General features: G+C 42.0%; 1 protein-coding gene across 1 annotated transcript in view; it reads left to right on the top strand.

The window, feature by feature from the left end:
• The first annotated feature begins 508 nt into the window (after nt 1-508).
• Nucleotides 509-6,000, top strand: part of IL12RB2 (interleukin 12 receptor subunit beta 2) — a 632,737-nt gene continuing 627,245 nt past the window's right edge. Inside the window, exon 1 of the mRNA XM_069641943.1 lies at nt 509-633. The gene's annotated coding sequence lies outside the window, so the exon portion shown is untranslated. The remainder of the gene's footprint in view (nt 634-6,000) is intronic.

Below are 6,000 nucleotides of genomic sequence, written 5' to 3'. Positions count from 1 at the left end.
GTCTCAACTTTAATGATTGATGATCTATCATTGACAATTGACAGTTGGTCACAGAGCTGAACCCCTTGAACAAAACATGTTAACATTATATGCATACGTTTTTATACTGGTGTAAGTGGTGAGCGCTTTTTATGATGTAATTACCATTTCAGTTGCTGTGTAAATATGAAATAAATGCCATCGAAAGTAATTGGTAATTCTAATGAATACAGAACTGCAAGTTATTTGCAATGTGTCTTAAAAATGAGGCCCCGGTGAAAAAATCTATTTTAAACTTCGAAGGATGTAATATTGTTATTGGAAATAGGACACTTTCCTAATATTTTCCTGGGGCTTTTCCTCTCCCAATCCACGCCTAGATCTCGAAATATTGACTCAATCAAGAGTTAGTATATGACATTTGCAACTAAATGTTGAATGTTCAGCCTATCGTGGTCGTTTTGTAGGCTCGGCCTGTTTTGGGCGTTTAGCGGTCTCACCTACAGTGCAGGCACGCTTCCGATGCTCACAGCAGCTTTCAAAACGTTCAATGTTGCCAGCTGGGAAGGCTCACTCCCTGTATATGAGGCAGAGGAACCGAAAAAACATCATATGCTGCCACAATACTATAGAAAAGAAGGCACGTTTCATGAGGTAAGTAGTCTGTGTTAAGTGGCAGGCAGATGCAGTGTACGGTGTCTGTTGTGTTTGTCTTGATAGACTTAAGAGTGACTTGTGTGCAGAGGAGAACCCGTATAACGCGACCTGCTTGAGCTTCAGGACAAGCCGCTTTCCTTAGTAGGGGATACTTGTAATGCGTGCGTTTTTATGTAAAGGACTTTATTTCATGTTGCACATGAAAGTGTCACATTGTTGTTCCACTTTTCAGAAGGTGCTTTGAGGCATTCTGTGGTAAAATGTAACGTTGTGTGTGTGCAATGCAATTGTATTGTACAGGCTGAGAGGCTAAATCGTCTTCATTCTGCTCATCCGGACTCTTCTGCAAATAAAATGTTATTCTATGGTGCTTTTCGGGCGCTCACTGTCCAAAACCAAACATAAGAGAGGCAGGGAGCAGCAGGCTAGGATGGTTATTGTAGAGCCAGGGGATGTCATGTATGCTGCATCATTTACTGAGTACACCAAAGCAAGTGTTCAGATAACAGTCCTAATAATAGCCGGACAGTTCCGTTACAAGTTGAAAAACGCACTAATGTAAAAGGGGAAATGTCGCATCTCTTGATCAGCATGCCGCCTGAAGACGTCCAGCACAGCACAGGCCAGCCCAGTGCCCCTCAAACCATAGAGGTTCATATGCAGTGGGGAGCAGGGTATCCAAAGGTGGTAAGTGTACCCCAATGGATCTGAACGACTCTACAAGCGCCTGGAACATCCACAGCACAGCTAAACAAGCAATATATTACTAAAGATGGTGGTATTAGTGTGCACATACTTTGCATGCATATCTATGCATATTTCTATAGTTCCACTAGGCTGTTTTCGAGCGTAGATGATAGCAATACAGCCTCAGAGCAGAAGCACCTGGTCTTTACCACTTATTTACTGAGTGAAATGTTTGACTATCATATCCGATAGTATGACTACATCAGGGCCCGATTTCCCGTAGTCCTGTATCTAAGTATACTATCTCCTATACCTCCTGCCACTCCCACTCCCTAGATCCTCTCCCCTCTGCCAGGTAGGGTTCACTTAGGATGTTACCACCTTAGACAGAGTGACACTGGGCATTTAGGGCCAATGTGAAGGAAATGAGGGCCAATGTTAGGAATTTAGGACCTGTAGCAGTTTCTCTACAACGGTTTCCCCCTACCCCCAATTAATTCACTAAGCCAGAAGGCAACAACACCTGTTGCTACAACTGTTAAGGTCAGTGTAAGAACGGAATTGTGTTTTCTAGACATTATTTTAACCCTTTTTTAAGTCTGTGTACATACTTCTTTGTCATTCACATAGTTATAAGTACTCATTAGTACTTCAAGTACTTCAACACATTGCTCCTTTGTTTTACTTCCCCCCCCTCCCCTCCGCTTCTTGCAGGGGATTCTGCGCCTTGGCTCCAGAAGAAGGCTCTTTAACCACATATGCCAAAACGTCTGTGAACTCTGGCACCATTTGCTGCCCTTTTGTTCCACCCCGCTTGGGGTCTTTGATTCAGCTCCTTGACATCGACCCATAACAAGGTCACCCTTTAGCCTGGCTCTAGTAGACCTCCCCAAGGTCTAGTCTCCCAGATGAACTATATTGACTACAGCTTTACTAGGAAGACAAAAAAACGATATAAAGCTTCAGTGTCGGTCAAAGACACTACTATACAGTATCTGTTTCACAATGTGAGGTGTAGATATGTGCACACCCCCTCTATTCTGATACTTGTTGTTCTGCTTTGTATGCATTTACAATGTTTTACACTGAATGGCCAACCTGCATGAACTAATGTCTTTCGGGAATTTCCTTTCTTGTTTAAATAGTCCACACTGTTGGGACAACATTGTAATCGTTTGTTCTAACTCAACCATGGTACAGCTTGCATTGTGATGTGTGACCCCCCTCTCGTCTTTGCTTACGTTGTTCACAGTTTTTTATACTTATGTCTATGTTTATTGGAGTTACTTGTATACCCATGGACCACAGATAGACTTTATTGACTTTAAGAAAAACGTATACAAATATTAAAAATAGTGTCAGCAATATGCAAAACTGACTTACATTAACTATACTGAGTGTCTAGTTGTATTTCACACAGCAACGCATTATATGGCAGTGAAATAGTATGCTGCCTGTTTACCATATATTTGATTAAACCTTCATTTGAATGAGTTGCAACTGAAAAGAATTTTGACAGGCATGACCTCTCCCTGTTTTCTGACTATCGATATCATAGCACTGCATTAAAAGAAACAGTGTTGTGGATGATAAATTTTGCCTGCGTTAATCATGTGTGTTAGAGGTCTTAAGATCCCATGTGCTCAGACGTCAGCTTTGTAAAAGCGCAGCCTCTATTTTATTATTTATACAACCCTTTAAGAAAGTAATATTGTGTGTGCGCTCCTGAGATGTTTTTATACTCTTTATTCATTTGGGAATTGCAATGGTCTTTGAAAGTAAAGCACAGTCTTTCCTTTAAGTGTAATTTTGCGGTCTGTAGTTTTCTTTATGCTTTTTTTTTTTAGTGGAGACATTGTATACATCCATAGAGAGAACAGCATACACACATTTCCTATCAAGACAAGAAGGATCTGACTAACCCAGAGAAAAAATGGTTGTTTGGAGCTGCAATAATAGCAAAAAGGCATATTCTAAAGGGTTGGAAATATATGCAACCTCCAAAGCTGGATGTTTGGGTTTCAAGATATCTCAGATTGAAAAAGACTTGTATTCTCTCCAAAATAGGTATCGTTGGTATGAGGAACTCTGGGACAGATGTATGGATCTGGACTTGTAAACGGCATATTAGTGTTTCTTTTTTTTATTTTTTTTATTTTCCTTTTGTATAGGACCATTTCCTTCAAATTTGTCTTGAATTTTCAATAATACTGTTCATGATGTCTGTTGTGTATTGTAAATAGTTGTAAATATATAATAAAAATATATATTTTTAAAAGACAGGCATACATAGCTCATCTTTAACAAAGCAGGGTAGGACTGGGCTCAAAATTAAGCCGGTGTGACGAATCACCTTTCGGGGCACCAGTGGTCCATGGATGAATTTCGGTTTCTAAACCATCAATCGGCCCCAAACCTCTAGTACACCAGAAAGGATCTGAACAGATTGGAATACAAGTGAATTATAAGACCTCCTTGTCCAATTTATGTAGCGTGGATGGGATGGCAGGCTTATCTCGGAAAGGTTCTGGATCATTGGTTAGTTGCAACACAGTGGAAATACAATTATTAGCCATTGATAAAAGGGACTGTCCAGTCAAGGTTGTATAACAATATCTACTCTATTATCCCAACAGGCTGTTCTAGTACACTACTGTTGGGGAGAATTCTCAAAAATGTGCTAATTCCCTTCACCTTAGAGACCCCCAGCAACTTTGCTGGATTTTGAGGACTTGATTTTTTTACCTGGAGAGAATGTGAGCCTTTTTCCCACTCTCTCATGTATTTTGATATGTGTTTTACCTTTGTGTTTTCTTTGGTTGTGGAGTCTAACCAACTCCATAGGCATCATCTTTTACAATTGTGTCACAAAGCACCTTCAGTGCAGTGACACAGGGAGGCCTTTCAAGCTTTCCCAAGGTTTAAATACCTTCTCTGGGATAAACTACTGTTTCCCAGAGTAAGTAACGTGAAATTGACTTTACTAGTCTTTTAAATTCCTAGACCCAGCACACCCTATCTTACACTAGAGTGCTGGAGGGGTTACATAGTATCCCCTGTGTCATGTAGCAGCCAAATGCTACCCTTTCCTCTCAGAACGGCTGGTGGCAGTGGTTTGACAACGAACTACTATGATTTTTCCCGACCGCAAACTATTCGTAGCTCCGGTAACGTTAAATCGCTGGAGCCATGTTTTTCAAGATGGCGCCTAGCCATTGTTGCAAAAATGGTTCCCGGTCTTCTTTTTTCGCCATGTCTTTGTGGAAAGGTCCTTCTAGAGTTTTTCTCTGCATGCCAAACCAGGTTTGGTTTCTTTGTTCATTCGCCTTTGGCGGGCTTCAGGAGTGAAACCCGCCTCTGGCTCCAGAGTGTCTGGCGTAGGCAGGAAGTGAGGGAGGTGCCGAAACTCCCTGTGCTTGGTCTCCTAGGAGACCCAAATGCACTCTGTGATGATTGGCTGGCTGACTGTCAGGCAAGGACAGCCATCCTGCTGGGTGAGTGGCAGCTAGGCTGGAATGAATGGGAGAGAACTGAATAAAAGGCGAGTCTCTTGGCATGGAAGGCAGAGTCGACCACTGGAATGAAGGAACTGAAGAAGATCTTGAAGAGGACGGCTGATGCAACTCCTGGACCATTGGTTTGCTCGGTGAAGCCCTACTGCAGGTCCAAATCGCCAAGTTCGACAGAGAAGCCCTATAAGGACGACTTCTCCCTTTGAGTTGGTAGGACCAATAAACTCCCAAGTAAGCCACCTGGACACCCATCTCGGAGCTGGTTGCATTTCCTTAGAGTGCTACAGGAAACCCTAGAGCCAGGGAGAGGGACACCAGATTGTGTGTGTTGCTAATTAGCTGGCCTAAAGCGTTTGGAAGATCCTCCGGACTCCCACAACGTCGGACCGACCAAGCCTGACCCCCCTCAGTGGAGTGTGGGACCTCAGAAGCAAGGACAGTCCACCTTGACATCCAGGACCAGTGTTGTTACCAGTGCGTTCGCTGAAATGTAAAACAGCCACTGAAATTGAAGTTTGCCAGTTGCAAGCTTTTTGACCAGTCCAGTGCAGGAGTTCCACGACGTACTCCCTCTTGTCCCCACGACTGAGGCCCAGGAACAGTGAGATCTGCAGGAACTGCCAGGAACAGAAGTCATCCGCTGCATCTTTCTCTTCATTGTAAAGTACTGTAAAACAAGACTGAGATAACTTACCTCTCACTGTGAAAGTGCTTGAAACTTTTGCAACTCACAGGCATAATCAGCTTGTGACCCAACATATAATTCTTCTTTTTGCAAACTACTTCTAAGAACTTGTGCAGAGACCTTTCTGTCTACTTACCAGAACTGCTTTATCCTATCCAAGACTTTAGCCCATTGACTTTGGCCTAGCCTATTGAATTGAATTGACTCTTCTGGTGAACTCAAAGTAGTTGCACTGTCTAATAATAATTGTAGGCTTTTTATGTTCTAATAACCTTTGCTTTTAAACTTACTTTTTAAAATGTAAAAGAGTGTACAGTATTGAAGTATATTTGTGTGTTACTATATGATTGCCTCCTTCTAATGAGTGTTTTATAACTGACTGATAAATAAATTATTAATTGTTTATATAAGAAACCTTTGTGTAACTCCACTACAGCTCGTATTTCCCCTCTTGAGATAAGCCTGGCTGCTCAACACGCT

Source organism: Ambystoma mexicanum, chromosome 1q, assembly GCF_040938575.1.
Source record: "Ambystoma mexicanum isolate Mex_15411 chromosome 1q, UKY_AmexF1_1, whole genome shotgun sequence".
NCBI lineage: Eukaryota > Metazoa > Chordata > Amphibia > Caudata > Ambystomatidae > Ambystoma > Ambystoma mexicanum.
The sequence above is the reverse complement of the archived record's forward strand: the minus strand, read 5'-3'. Positions and strand labels throughout refer to the sequence as shown.